Below are 16,191 nucleotides of genomic sequence, written 5' to 3' on the forward strand. Positions count from 1 at the left end.
TCCAAATAAAAGTCTCAAGATAATTCAATGCAGAAAACAATGTGATGCTTTCTTAACCATGGAATACTGTACTATAGTTTATGCATGTAGTTTTATGTTTCTAACAGGACTTTGGCTCTTTAACTTTTAACGCACCAATTAAGACGTTCAAACCTCAGATTTAAATAGCTGTCTATGACTGCTGACGGTTGATTTATTTCCTGATAATCATTGGAGCTGCTAAGCAAAAAGAGAGAGAAAGCATCTCTTAAAGAACACTGATATTCTGCTTAGCACTTGCTGAATTCTAATTCAGTGATTATGATAGAGAGAAGAGCTAAAATCTGAACACATTGCTCTCTTTCCTGAGAACTGTTTTTCATCATCTAACAAACACTTTTGACCATTATAAATATGTCAACCATTGCATAGGATCTAGAATTCAATACTGAACTTGTGATACTGAGATAGAACATATACTTCAAGTTTTTAAAATTTCAGCTAGGATATAAAGGTGATAGTGCTGATAAATCAATTTTTCATAAGAAAGTAAAATGTATTCATTCTCTGTGGTAGGCAGAATGGCCTTCCAAAGAGGTCCACATCCTAATCTCCAGAACCCACAAATGTCTACCTTACATGGCAAAGGAGACTTTGCAAGTGTGATTAAGTTAAAGATCTTGAGGTGGGGAGATTAGCCTGGATGATCAAGGTGGAATTAATATAATCACAAGGATCCTTAAGAGTAAAAGTGGGAGGCAGCAAAGTCAGAAAGAAATTAGAAGATGCCATGCTTCAGGCTTTGAAGATGGAAAAAGGGGCCGGGGGACAAGAAATACAGGTGGCTGTTAGAAACTGGAAAAGGGAAGAGAACAAATTATCCTCTAGAACACAGCCCTGCTGACACATTAACTTTAACCAACTAAAACCCATTTCAACGTCTAATCTCTATAAGATAATAAATTTGTGTTACTTTAAGCCACTAAGTTTGTGGCTGTTATAGCAAGAATGGGAGCTAATACTACCGCCAGTATGTATTTGAAAAGACTTTTTAAGAGCAAGCTTCAACATACATCACTTTAAAACCATGTAAACTGGTAAAATTATATTTTTAACTAAAATTGTGCAATAGCAATATCATAACTTACCCCTGAAAAGAAGTTTTTGCCATTTATGGTTGAAAAATTCTTACTTAGAGCTCAAAAAGTTGTTTCAAGTTATATGTATATTTAAATGCCTTTCCTCTGAAAATGTTTCCATTTCTTCTGCAGTGCGGTTAATGAAAGACAACACAATAACAGAATAAACCAACTAAGTAACAAAAACTTTATTTTTACTTCTTCTGCAGATGGTTCATATGACGAAGAAGCCTTACTATCTTACTTATTCATTTGCTGTAATAATCCTTGGCAAATACATCTCATCACCTGATTATACCCTTGGTAAATTTCCTTATTTTGCAGTCTTTATAGAGGAAAGATCCCCATCACCATAAATCTTAAATATCTTTGCAAGTACAAGTGAAAATACAAGCCCATATATGTTAACAGCTGTACAACTGCCTCTTGGGATAAATGTATTATAGATGTAGAACAGTCATAATGGCACTCACGATCTCATTTTTCCCATTTCATAGGTTTTATACCTGTGCCATCTGGGCAATACACCTGGATGTATGACAGGATCCTTACAAGGCCTGGCTTTCTAAATGGCCTTTACTGGTCCCTGATTTTTGTGGAAATCTTTTAATTTTTGTTTCATGCTAAACTTAAATGTCTTATATATATTGTGATACATATAAACATTGGAAGGAAGTATATTTTGCTGTGATTTAAAAAAACATGGGATTTAGTTTTATGAAATACAAATCAACGAGATCATACATTTTCTTTTATTATCTTCATTAACAAGGAGACTTTGGCCAAGTCATTAACTAATCTCTGCTCATTTTCTCATCTTTCTGAGAACGAAAGAAACAACTGAAATTATTGTTAGGTTTTAATGAGATAAATGTACTTGGAAGGGATTTATTGAAGTAATATTTACAAAATTTGTTTTATTGTTTAATTAGTGATAGTTATTCAAATGAAATACAACGTAGTTGAATACAAAAAATACTTTTATTTCTTTTACCCCTTTTCAATTTTTCTTCCATTTTTATTCCTCATTGACTGTTTTGTTCCCTCATCCAGCAATTGTGTTACTACCATGTCATTATTATACATATTTTGGGTAGAAAAATTACAGTAAGTAGAACAGGGGTTGATGTTACTCAAGTCAACATAAATTCACCATAAAATCATTCTTCATCTATTCTTGTTCCCTCCTTTTGAGAGAGGCAACTCTGTGACTTTCAAAGGTAATCTTGCCTGAAGAAATGTCTAGTGCATCCAAATGTGATTATTATAATTGCATCCTCATGTCAATGACAGTATTCCTGGTAATGAGAAACTCATTCATTTTAACACAGTTGGTCTGTCCTGTTCTTGCCCTCTTTTATGTGGGTGCTCCTACCCTTCTGTAAAGTCTTTGCATCTTCTGGTCCCAATGTCTTCAAACCTCTTAACATGCAGGGACACCACTTGATTGTCCTCCCAAGCAATCTTCCTAGAAGCACTGTCTTTTTACTCTTTTCCCCAGAATAGCTGCATTAACACACTCTGCTGGAGAAGATTCACTCTTCAAAATTCTAATTGATTAACATAAAAAATACGGCTCATGAGTTATGTCAAATCTCATGTCAAGTCTTGGTCATGGCATGGCATATGACCTAGTTTTTCCCTACTGGAAATGATTTTAATAAAAATGAATGTTAAGTTCTAGAGATAAGACACAATAGAGAGTGGTAAAAAGTAATACTATTAACAAATCATGGTTATGTTAAATATGTGGAAGGAAGGTGGGCAAATGAAAAACTGAATCACCATCTCTCACATTGAAGTATAGGTACATATATACACATTTTAAATGCAGCTTTCCAAAAGCGTATTCACAGAAACACCATTATATAGCATTTCAAATGTGCATCTTCTGGGTATGAAGCTTCTGTGAGGGTCAGTACTGACACCATGGTTTTGTCTCTCTGCCCCACTGGCTGAGTGTGCAATTGCTGGTCATCCTCTTAGCCATTTGGCAACTATAACGGCACAAAGGAACCAGACAACTTTTCTCCTCATTATGTGCAGTTAAGTTTCTCTTTGCGAGTGTTATTTATAAGAAAGGCAGCAGGACTGGGAAACAAACCAAAGAAAATAATGTTAGCATAAATGCTTCAAAGGAGACATGTGTTGCTAATGGCTTTTCAGAAACCATAGGGAGTGAGGGAGTAACACTTCCACTCCATTGAGCTGGCTTAATTTTTTCAAACCATGTGAACTATTTGAAGAGCTTTATAGAATTTCACTTCTGAATCAGGACTTTGCTACTTTAAAAAGTGGCTATTACTATTCTAATAGTCAGCATGAATGGCAATAAGAAAATACAAAGAAAAAAATTCAAGACGTAACTTCTGGAAATGCATCTGCCATTTTCATGGTGGTCAGGCACATATCCAGGGCAGCAACCATTCTCCCATGGTGATAAATATAAAAGATGACTTTGAGGAAAACTATGCATGTAGATGAGGATCACACTAGGACAAAGTCATAATTTTACATATAGCTTAGGAAGAAGGTAGTAGTTCAAATTTTCCTCCTTTTAAATGGATACCCATCATCCAAATAAGTTCTACAAATTATTTCTAAGCAAGGGGGAGAGGGAAAATTACTTTTACTCAACGTTTGGTGTTATTACAGTATCTTTAATTTAGGTGAGGTCAGTTAATGGGACCAATAAATGTGAATCTTCTGTGTGTGGTGTGTATACTTCATGTAAATTACATGAAAATTTCCTGTTTATCAGCAAGAGTATTTGTACCCATTTTATAAAATACGCGTAAGGACATCAGATGCAATGAAATGAAGAAGTCAGAAAACTTGGGTTCTAAAGATTGCTGAATGAATGTACCTGCCATGAACTGATGGTGTTACTATAAGTGAGTTATTAAATTCCCTTCGCCTGGATATTTCCATCTGTGAGACAGAAGTTTTAATTCAGTTACCTATAGCTACACTTCCACCTCCAGTGTTCTATGGCTTCAATAATAACGTTACCCTTTCTAATTAATATTGAAGTTGAATTCAGAGCTTCAAGAAATAAGTTTAGGGAAAAAGATTTTTCAAGCCCATCAGCAAGAACAAACAAGCCAAAAACCTTTGCATGAATTGGTCCTAGCCCTCTTCTGGTTCCATGGATTCAGGAATCTGTCCTGACAACTTAGCTACCATGCCCAGCTCTGCTACTATTGTCTGTGTTATACCTAATTAGTCAGGTAGTTTTAAATAACAGTTAATATTGTTTCTGTTATTTTTTTCTGTAACTTTGAGCAAGGACTTTGGACATTTATTATTTGGGCAAAAATTGCAATTTATTTCTAACATAGATGGTTAACTTGAAGAATTCTCAGCTGCTAGCCAGTCTACCACCCCCAAACAACTTTACTTAAAAGAAGAAAAATAAAAGAAAATAATTATGGAATGGTCCGGTTACTTTGTTTATAAGTAACCATTGTCTTCTTGAATTTATATATAATCAAAGATTCTCAATTCATTTAAAAGCAAACAATTGAGCTGAAAGCAATTTAATTGTTATATGCCCAGATACAGGATCTATTAAAGGGATTTGCTACTATAAGAGATCGGCAGCGGAAAGGTACAGGTTTTAATGTCATGAGTTGATGAGGAAATGTTTAAAACTTTGAAGGTAGTTCTTTGAATAATCTCACCCCTAACCAGTTAGGCTTCACTGAATATCGATTTTAACTTCCAGGCCGTTAATTCTCAGCATTCTGTTCTAAGATAAAAAGTTAAATCTGGTAATGGTTATTTTATTTTATATTTGCTTTAAAAAAAAAGGTTTATCTGAAGTTCAACTGAATATGAACTTTTATGGAGTGCTTGGAATTTCCTTCCAGTGCAATGACGTTAATGGCATCCTGGGCTTTGTTAAATGAAAGACAACTGAGGAAATTAGCAAAGGTATTTATTTCTATGAGTTGTGAAAGCTCAGTTTTCTAACCTAGGAAATGCTTTCATAGTGGTTTGGTGGTGTGGATCGTTAAGAGTATTTATTTTGTAATTTTAATTGAGTTTTCCAGGTCATGCCCACTGAATTTTGGATCTTCCCTCAGCCATTCATCTTTTGATCTTATGGTTTATATTATCTCCAGAAACTTTCAATATAGTCGATGCTGATTTTTTCACTTAGATAAGCTTATTCTTTCTTTTTAATAAAGCAAAGGAATTTCTCCAAAATCAAAGAGTTAAAAAATGTTAGGAACATTTAAAAAGTGAATTTAGTGTAAAAGGTCATGTATATACTAATGGTGACTAATACAATTAAACACACAATAGAGTATCCAGTTTAGGAGTAGATATTCAGTTTTACATTTTATATAAAGGGGAGTTTTAGAGCTGAAATTCTATTTTAAAGTGATATGAGAGGACAGTAATTTTTAAATAGAAAGAGCAGGGGGAAAGTGGATCCTTCCCAGAGAAGTAGATCGAAAGTGGAGAGGAATTTTTCAGGCTTCACTCACCCTGCCTTTACCTGCCTACAATGCTAAAATATTTCTCCTCGGGCACCTCCCACCACCCGTCTTAAAGTATCGTCACTGTTCCTAATGGGAGTCTGTGCTGGCCTCGAGCGTGACGATGTAGAAGAAAGGTTGAATCCACTGCACTTTGGCATGCATTGTACACTTAAAGGACCTAAGCACTAGATGCAAAATCTAAATGAATTACTGGGAGATGTGAAGGAACATTTTTTTTCTCTGAAATATGCTTTTTTTTTTTTTTTCTAATTTCGAAAGACCCATAAGTATAAGAAATATTTCCAGTCCCTGTTAACTCTGTCAGAAAAAGAAGAGTGAAGGAGTGAGGAACAAAGAGAACTGGCCCTTGGTCTCAGACTTATGGACTCAATGGGAGGTCCAAGGTGAACTGGAAGGCAAATGCCCTGTCTGAGAACGGGCAACTGCTGCCCGCTTTCTACTGATGGTTACCGTGAAGATATGTGGGCTCTGGATTGCCAGATCTAGGTTGTTTTTATTTTTCAGTAGATGTTTTTAATGTGTATTTTTATATGAAATCTCACACGTTTCAAATACTGACTACTAATATGGAAAATATTTTAACAGTGTGCAACAAGCAAAGCCTAATCGCAGGTTATCCATTTGGAACTTCTGTAATTTTATCTTGTTTTATTGGTAACACACACATATACATATATATATAATGCATGTGAAATAATCTTCTTCTCCCGTCCCTGCACACACACACACATATATATGTGTGCACGGAGGGGAGAAGAAAATTATTTCAATCCATAATATTATTATAGTATTTTCCACTTAGGTGAAGTAAGTTAATGGGACAGTAAGTTCAATCTTTTGTTTGCTGTACTTACAATTTATGTAAATTACATGCTTCCTTGTTTATCAGCAAAAGCATTTGCACCCATTTTATAAAATATTGGTAAAGTCATATGTGGTAAAATGAAGGAGTCAGGAGACTTGGGTTCTAAAGATTTGCTGAGTGAATAAATATATATCTGTACCTAATAAAAGTATAACATATACATACCTGTACTTAATATACACACACACACACACACACACACATATATATATAACACATATATTATTATATTTTAGTAATCTTCAAAAATCTAGGCTCCAGACCAAGGAAGAATGGCATACAAGACAACCTGAGTTTAAGAGAAAAATAATCTCGATTGTGGGTTACCTTAGATGACTCACAATTTTCTGTGCCTGTTTCCTCTCCTGTAAATAAAATAGTTGGATTAAATGTCCTCTAAACTGTATTCTACCCAGAAAGTTCTATAATTCTAACATCCATGAGGAGTTCACCAAAATAATTTAGAAATGCATGAGTTTAAATGTGCATGTTTTCACATATGTCTGGATTTACAAGCATAGAAGTAGTTAAAGGCATAATTAATAACAGCTATTGGCTCAAAGTATTCTATTTTTTTTCGTTTGTAGTAGCCAATGGTTTACATCATTTAGGCCCGCATTCTTACCTATTATACTATATTGCATTGCCCACTCAAGTGTCTATGGAAAGAACAGTTATAGAACTACTTATCTACAGAATATATCACTTCAGAAAACAAACCAAGAATTATTTTAGAAAAATTGTACTCTTTACTTAATTCAAAACTCCACATTAAATAACTATAATATTTAAAAATTCATTTTGTGTACTATTGTTTTAATATACAATGTTTTTTATGCTGCTTTAGAACAACTACCTGGCAATTCCACTGAAATCCCATTTCCAGCTAACACTTGGTTCTATCTGTTTTCTCTTTCAGTGTAGAAAAGCAGAGAAGTAGAATTGTTATACTTCCATTGAGATAGAAGAGATTAGATGTGTATTTCCACTGTTTTATTTTTTTTAATGAGTAATTTATTATGAGTATATTTAGGTATCACTATTTTGTCTAATCTAATGACTCCCAAGGTTACATGTACATCCAAATCACCAGGGTGCTGTTAAAAATATGGACCTCAACCTTAGAGATTCTGATTTCTGATAGGGGAGGTGCTATTGTAATCTAATAACTTTATTTACAGATAAGGAATTGGTTCCAAAGGTAAGTTCAATGGTTTTTTTGTTTGTTTGTTTGTTTGTTTGTTTGTTTGTTTTTTTTTGAGACGGAGTCTCGCTCTGTAGCCCAGGCTGGAGTGCAGTGGCCGGATCTCAGCTCACTGCAAGCTCCGCCTCCCGGGTTCACGCCATTCTCCTGCCTCAGCCTCCCAAGTAGCTGGGACTACAGGCGCCCGCCACCTCGCTCGGCTAGTTTTTTGTATTTTTTAGTAGAGACAGGGTTTCACCGTGTCAGCCAGGATGGTCTCGATCTCCTGACCTCGTGATCCGCCCGTCTCGGCCTCCCAAAGTGCTGGGATTACAGGCTTGAGCCACCGCGCCCGGCCAGTTCAATGGTTTTAAGATAGAAATTTGTCTTTCATTTTTGACTTGAATAGATTGTAATTGGACAAACTGAAAGCAACATTTTTGGACCTAGACTAGCCACAAATACAAATCTTGATCTAGACTTCTTTCTAGTTGCATTCATTTTTAAATGTAAAAAAATCAATTATTTCTAATGACATCATTTTCAAATATTAAATGTGACCTAATCAAAATTGACAAATAAATATGAATATGTTAAGTATTTGTTATGGCCACAATATGTCCTCCCAAGGTTTAAATGTTACAACCCTAACCCCCAAGTATCTCAGAATGGGACTGTGTTTGGAGATAGGGCCTTAAAGAAGTGATAAAGTAAAAATGATGCTGTTACAATGAGTCCTAATGTAATCTGAATGGTGCCCTTATAAGAAGAGGACATTTAGGATGGGCATACTGGCTTACACCTGTAATTCAAATCCCACTTTGGGAGGCCAAGGCAAGAGGATCACTTGTACCCAGGAGTTCAAGACCAACCTGGGCATCACAGTGAAAACCTGTCTCTACAGAAAATAAAAAATTAGGGGGGGCAGTGTCGTGTGCCTGTAGACCCAGTTACTCGGGAGGCTAAAGCATGAGGATTCCTTGAGCCAGGGAGTTGAAGATTGCAGTGAGTCATGATGTTGCCACTTTGCTCCAGCATGGGTGACAGAGCAAGACCCTGTCTGGGGAGCGGAGGAGGAGAGGAAGAAGGGGAAATTTGGCTACAGAAGAGATACCAGGGACATAACCATGTAAAGACACAGTGGCCATCTGCTAACTATGGAGAGGCCTCAGGAAAAAACAGTACTGCTGACACCTTGATCTTAGACTTCCAGCCCCCAAACAAACCTGGGAGAAAATAAGATTCTGTTGTTGAAGCCACCCAGTCTGTGATATGCTGTTATGGCAGCCCTCGCAAACTAATAGTACTTTTCGGTAAAATAAACAATAGATACATATACAAATTGTCTTTTCTGTTTAATCACAGTTTTCCCAGACCTCCGTAATTATATTTTCCAAAGAAATGATGTTGAAATGGAAGTTGGGTCATTAACTAAGGACTTAATATTGAATGAAACATAAAACTGACAAGTTATATGTAACACAGGAAAAAAATATAACATTATAAACAGGGCTAGGGTGGGGTAGGTGGATGATGTAAATAAGATTTGGGGGCTCAGGATCCAGGTGAGGCCAGAAACAACTCATGTGAAGATGTTCAGCCAATTAGTTTTTACTGAGGGGCATGAATTTTTTTACTCATACACTTATCCTCTGAAGCACTGAATTTAACTTCTAGAGTAATTTGAAATAGTAGCATCATTATAAAAGCAATAGAACTCTGGAGGTGAAAGAGAGGCTACAGGTAACTGAATTAAAAACGTTTGTCTCACAGATGAAAATATCTAGGACAATCAAATCAAATGACTCAGAGTAACATCATCAGTTCATGGCAGATGCATTTATTCAGCAAATCTTCAGAATCCAGGTCTCCTGACTCCTTTTTTATTTCAAAACATATGGATTCTTATAAATATTTTGTAAAATGGGTGCAAATGCCCTTGATGGTAAAAGGAAGCTTCCTTTAATTTACATTAAGTATAAGAAGCGCCACACATAAGAGATTCAAACTGACTGTCCCATTAACTGATCTCACTTATGTTAACAATACTAACTGTAATAGCACTGAAAATTGAATAAGAATAATTTTCTTCCTTCCTGAAGAATAAAGTTCCATTGCACCTGAGACCATCTTGCTGAGAAGTAACCTGAATGAAAGACATCCTTGCCGGCCCTCTCTCTGGGCCAACCTGCCTACCAATTGCGCCCACTTGAGTGAGCACGGACAAGACCAGCAAAAAAAACCCAGTCAATCAACCCATGGAATAATGAGGAACAATAAATTGTTGTTTTAACCCAAGTTTTGAATTAGTTTGTTAGGGAAAAGGCTAAATGAAACACTTTTAAAGGAAATCATTTAATGAATACCCTCATAGAGATAGTAAAAGTTATTGTGATCATTAAATAATAAAAATATGTTGTGAAAAAAGAATGATCAGAAGAGAGGAAAAAGTTCCTAGAACTTGTGAGTAACCAAAATGCAATATTCAAAAGAAGTCTTAGAGGATACAATTATCCACTCATAGAACTAAAACACATCCATATGGAAAATTTGAAAGAAAAGATAGTAAAATGAGACAATCTGGAGGCCCAACAATTGATTTTTTTAAAGTGTTCTAGAAAATGAAGTCAGAAGAGAGGCTACCAAGGAGGATCACAGAAAACTTTTCTGATATGGGAGAACACACTTTTCTGGATTGAAAAGAGCCACACAATCGAATTTTTAAAAAGAAAGAAAAAAAAAGCCCCATGCCAAAGCTACCGCCACATTTCCTACAAGCCCCCGAAACAATAAAAAAGCATCATATATGCAGGATTATTAATCAAAATCATTTCAGACTTCTCAATAGTTCTTCTGGATGCTGAAGACTTTGGAGCAATACCTTCAAAATTTGGAGGGAAAATTATTTTCAAAAAATAAAACTATATCCACCAAAACTATCAATCAAATGTGAAAGTAGAATAAACATAATTTTAATATACAATGTCAAGAAGTAGTCCTTTGCCTCCTCTATTAGGCAGTTGCTGGAGGGTATTCATTAGCAAAATAAATGAGAAACCTACCAAGGGGGAAACCATGGGACTCAAGATACAGGAACTCCTACACAAGAGAGCAGCAAAGAGAAGTCTCAGGACACCGGCCATGCACAGCTTGGAGTTGGAGGGCAGAGAGTTGCAGGAGGAAGACATCCAGGGGTAAAAATGAAATGATAGAAATCATTTGAGTTGTCTGAGCATATGGATAAAGTATGAATAAGTCTTTAACAGATTTGTTGGAGTGTTTAGAAAAAAATAGCAAACGATCCATAAAAATCCAAGCAAATTTTAAAAAATGATACTCTGCAAGAAAAAATAATAAAAAGTAAAAAGAAAATTAATTGTAGACTTTAGTTCCACAAAGATTTTCCCAGTATGAGCTTCAAATGATTATATAGTAACAGTTTGATTTTTTCAGAGTCTTTGGGGGAAGGAGTCACTTAGTAGAGAATATAAATTCCATGAGGGAAGGATTCTTCTGCTTCATGGATAGATCCCTAGTGCATAGACCTGGAATTTAGTGGTGCTTCATAAAATGTGAATGAATGAATATCTGGGTCTCCAAATTCGGAAAGCTTCCCTCTTCAGACCAACAATCTTTCTAACTGCTTTCAAAATGGACTACACCATTATCTGCCTTATTTAGCAGAACTTTCTTAGATTACTTGGAAATATCTGTGCAGTTATGGTACTCTCTACAAACAGGGAAGTTATTTTTATTAAGCAGATCTGACTTGCTATGCTTTTGGAGTGATTTGTTTGCCTTTTTTACTTACTCTGTTTGCTTAGCAGCTATTCAATTTAGCAAATATTTATGTATTTACCGAACACCCACTATATGCCAGGCACTATGCTATGGCCTGAAGATACAGTGTGCGGGAAACAAAAAACCCCAAAGATGCTCTTCATATCATCATGGGGTGAAATGTTAATAATGGGAAAAACAGCCACTAAACAAATAAATAAATCTGGAATGAGTGTTATGAAAGAAACTACAGAAGACAACGAGAGATGTAATAGTGGGAGCAGGTGGGTACAGACATACCTTTAATCTGAAACCTAAACTATAATAACCTTATCCTGTAATATTACTGAACATTTACTCTGTCATGGTCTACAGTGGTCTACAGAAAGAAAACTAGAAGGTGCTCACAAGTTCACACCATCAGTAAGTAGTACAGTTGTAACACAACCCCAGTTAATCTGGTTTTAGAATCCATAATCAACTACAATGCTATGTTGCATTTCTGGAATAATCTCCATGAAGACAGGTAGCATTTATGGTGCACTTATTATATTCGGGTGTTATATGAAGTGCTTTATAGAGATCATCTTATTTAGTTCTCACAAAACCCTAATAGGTAAGTTCTGTTATCATAAATTGAAAAGCATGGACACAATATTTTGTAGCATTTCCTGTCAAGAGGTAGAGTCAGTTTCTCCACTTCTTAATCTGGAGTGGCCTTGTGACTTGTTGACCACAGATGTGTGAGTGAAGCTGTATTACAGCTGCTGGCCTCAGCCAGTCCACCAACTGACTGCAACTGCCTGAGTGAGCCCAGGAAAAACCAGTGGAAGAATCACCCAACTAACCCACAGAATCGTGAGAAACAAGAAGTCATTGTTTAAGCCACTAAGTTCTGAAGCATATTGTGATGTAGCAATAGGTAGCTGTTACAACTATTGTTATCCCCAGTTAGAAGGCTTAAAGTATCTTGTTTAGAGTGACAAAGCTGGTAGCTGATTTCTAATTCAAGCCCACATTGCATTGCTGGAGTTCAGGCTAGGAGGTAGAGGAGTGGGGAAAGAAGAGATCATGGAGAGTTTCAGATAGCAAAGAAAACATCACATGCAAATTCTCAAATGTAAGAACTAAAACCAGCAAGCAAGGAGGCATCAACTTAGTAAAGGAAACCAGGGTGAGGCCAGCAGGGGTCCGACCACCACCTTTGGAGTCTTGCTCCACCTTGGGAGACTTACAGGCATCTGGCACTCACCTCTCCATTCTGATAATGGTTTATAAACATATCTGCAAATTTGTTAACACTTCTCCTTCCATCTCCTCAAAAGAAAGGAGAGTCTAATTTCTCTCCCCTGGATTATGGGCTGGTCTCAGAGACTTGCTTCTAGGGAGCAGGATGTAGCAAAAGTGAATGTTATGGACTGTATGTTTGTGTGCCCCCAACCCCAATTCATGTGTAGAAGTCCTAATCCCCGATGTGATAGTAGTAAGAAGTCAAGCTTTTAGTGGATAATTAGTTTTAGATAAGATCATGAGAACCCCCAAGAAGGATGATTGCCCTTAGAAGGAGAAGAGGAGGCACCAGTGCTTTCTCTCTCGCCATCTGAGCATATAGTAAGAATGCAACCATTGGCAAACCGGGATGAGGGCTCTGCTCCCACCAGCACCCAACCATGCAGGCGTCCTGATCTCAAACCTCTAGCCTCCAGAATTGTAAGGGATAAATATATGTGGTTTAAGTCACTCCATCAGTGGTATTTTGTTATAGAAGCCTGAGTTGCTTAAGACAACAAAGCCATGGGATGTGCAGGGCTTGGCCATAAGGCCATTTAGCTTCCTCCTGGCCCCCTCTTTCTCTCTCAAAGCACATTCCCTAGGATCCTGAAGCTAATGCGAAAGAAGTCTGGCTACCCCAAAGCCACCATGCTGGCGGGACCATGTGGAGAAAACACACAGAGACAGAGAAGAAGGCCTAAGGGGCCTCAGCCCTTCCAGCCCCCAGCTGTTTGAGCCTTCCCAGCCCAAATGTCAAACATAAAATGGAGCCATCACATAGTTCTGAAGAACCACTGTGGTCTCCAGGTGGCCTTGGAATGACTCATTTCTTCCCGTTCTTGCTTGTAGTTCTCAATAATAACTGTAGAGTGTGCTAGAAATGCAACATCCTGAGATAAGGAGGAAATTGATGAAATAGCCCAGGCTCTGTTCCAGCCCCTCCTAGAGAGAGGATGTCCTGCCATACATTAGCCTAGCATGTTATATTATTGCCCTAGGGTATGAAACCCAGGGCAGGCCGCTTTCCTGGTTCCCTCAGCTACAGTGCAAGTGGGACATTCACAGACAAGATTCCATCCACCCTGGGCGGCTTTCCTGAGCCTCAGGGAACTAGATCACTCTGAGTCTTAGGCTGCTGTCCCTTGCTGCTTATCTGTAAGTCATAAACCCACGTGACTTATGTGTGCGAGTGCTCTGTCTCACCAAACAAGTGGGAAAAGTGCAGCCCAAGATGCACTAGGATAAAGCTATAATCTGTGCACAGTGAACCTGCAAAGCAATTCCAACCCTGAGCCTTAGGGCTGCCCACTTTGTGCCCTACCCAAATTTCATACCCAAGGGCAAAATTACTGTGATTTGGGGTGGTTTGCTATGCAGCAATTGACAACCAACTCTGTGATTGTTTGATCTCTGTAGCCCTCCTCTTCCTTCTAATTTGTTACTTCAAGGAAACCAGTTAAAATTTGGTGTAAGGAGAGTGAAAATACACTGCGAATCTACTTGGAGTGGTCTCCTGTGAAGGAAGCGTGTGACATCTCTTTCTAGATTTTTCAGCGTGGATTGATATTTTCTAGACATGACTGTGCTTGTTTCCCTGTTTGATTTTGTGTTGGTTTCTCTTTTCAGAAGCATATCACTGAGTTCTAGATAGTTAGAGGGCAATATTTCATAGTATTTTATTTTCTACACCATTTTTTTCACAGGCTGCACTTCTGTTATTTAACTAAAAGGGGGAAATAATTGCTAATACTAATTCTTCTCTAAAAACAATCTGATAATAGGAACAATTTCCTAAATGTGAAGCCCACACAGTAGATAATTTTCGCCACTTTTGATTTTTGGAAGGAAGATTCCACAATGGGGCTACAAATGCTGAGAGTGCTGAAATCCTCACTTTGATTCAATTAAGCAGCTTTAAGGACCCAGTTAAAACATGAAAACAGACTAAGAAAAAATAACTTTCCTGTGAGACTCAAGCTCTCAACAGCAGAGTCATTCACTTTTTATGATGGTTATAATTATTAGTAGTGATGGTGATAACAATATATCATTTATATAGCACTTTAGAATTGCACAGAGCTTTCCTACCATCATTTATTAGCTAATCTTCAGAATACTCTTCAGTAATAAGTCAATATTTCTGCCTCCATTTAACAGATAGGAAATTGAGGCACAATGTGCTTGAATCACTTGTCTAAAATCAGTTTCTGGCCTGAGTGAAAGACTCAGTAACATGACTGAAGGCAGCATCCTGCCAGACCAGCCTCCATTTCACTCAACAAATCTCTCTGCTTCTAACAGAAGTGACTAAGAGCTTGAGTTTTGAAACAGATTCTCTGATGTTTTAGGAAACAATTTAGGAATATTCCTCCAAAATGAAAATTCTTCTCAATTGGAAGTATAATTCGAAGATAAAAATAAACGTGCAAGTTAAATTTTAACTGTATCAGGAACACTTCTTAATAACCAAGCCTTTCAAGGTTAATGCCAGAACTCTTGAAAATAATGGGTGAATTGAATTATGTACCTGAAATGTTCCAAGTGTAACCTGGGGAGGACATATTATCCTTCTGAGTGAATTTTAGGGATGGCTTACCTCTCAACAGTGTCTCATGTATGGCTAAATAATACATAACATTCAATAACTAGATTAAATAGAAATTGTCAAATTCAATAGAAAATGTTACTACAATTTTCAGGTTCATACCAGAGGCAAATTTTATCATTTCTATTGTTAGAGATAATAGTGATGCCTAAGTCTTACTAACCTGATACAATGGCTATGATCCTATTCATTTCTCTGTAGATCTTGTAGTTCTTTATACTGAAGACTCTACCTCTACTTTCTCTACTTCCCTCCCATGCCTTACCCCTCTATCAAAGTAATGCAGCACAATCAGTGTCTAGCTGGAGTAAACCACCTCACTTTTACCCATTGCAAACTGACATTTTGTTCTCAAACAGTAAAACAAACTAGAATATCTTAATACACCCTTGCAAAACTCATCGAAACTTGTGCTAAAAGCACAAATGTGACAATCAAGAACCCATTCTCTTGGCCTCCACTTAGAGATGCCCATCACCCAGCACCCATTTCATGTCAGGTCCTGCCAGTTGTGCCCTGTGGCTGACACATTAGCCCACACACACACAACCATGGCACAGTCTTTATGAAATCAGAAGACTTCTTTTTTTTTTTCTGGCTTCCTCATTCTCCAAGCAAGAATTCAAATGTCAATCACCTTTAGTTACATTTTATAAAGTAGCATCATAAAAATGGTAACCAATCCAATTGCAAATCACTTGATGAATCTTCTTTGAAGAGTTGCCAATAATGCTAATCGTCAAATGGTTGAATCCCGCTTTGTAAAGATGCGTTTGTGAAGAACAGCAATCTCTGTGACTTTGACAAAGGAACTGCTGACTTGCATCACTGTTTGTCTTTTGATGTGAAAGAGCAAA

The sequence above is a fragment of the Macaca mulatta genome, chromosome 17, assembly GCF_049350105.2.
Source record: "Macaca mulatta isolate MMU2019108-1 chromosome 17, T2T-MMU8v2.0, whole genome shotgun sequence".
Lineage (NCBI taxonomy): Eukaryota > Metazoa > Chordata > Mammalia > Primates > Cercopithecidae > Macaca > Macaca mulatta.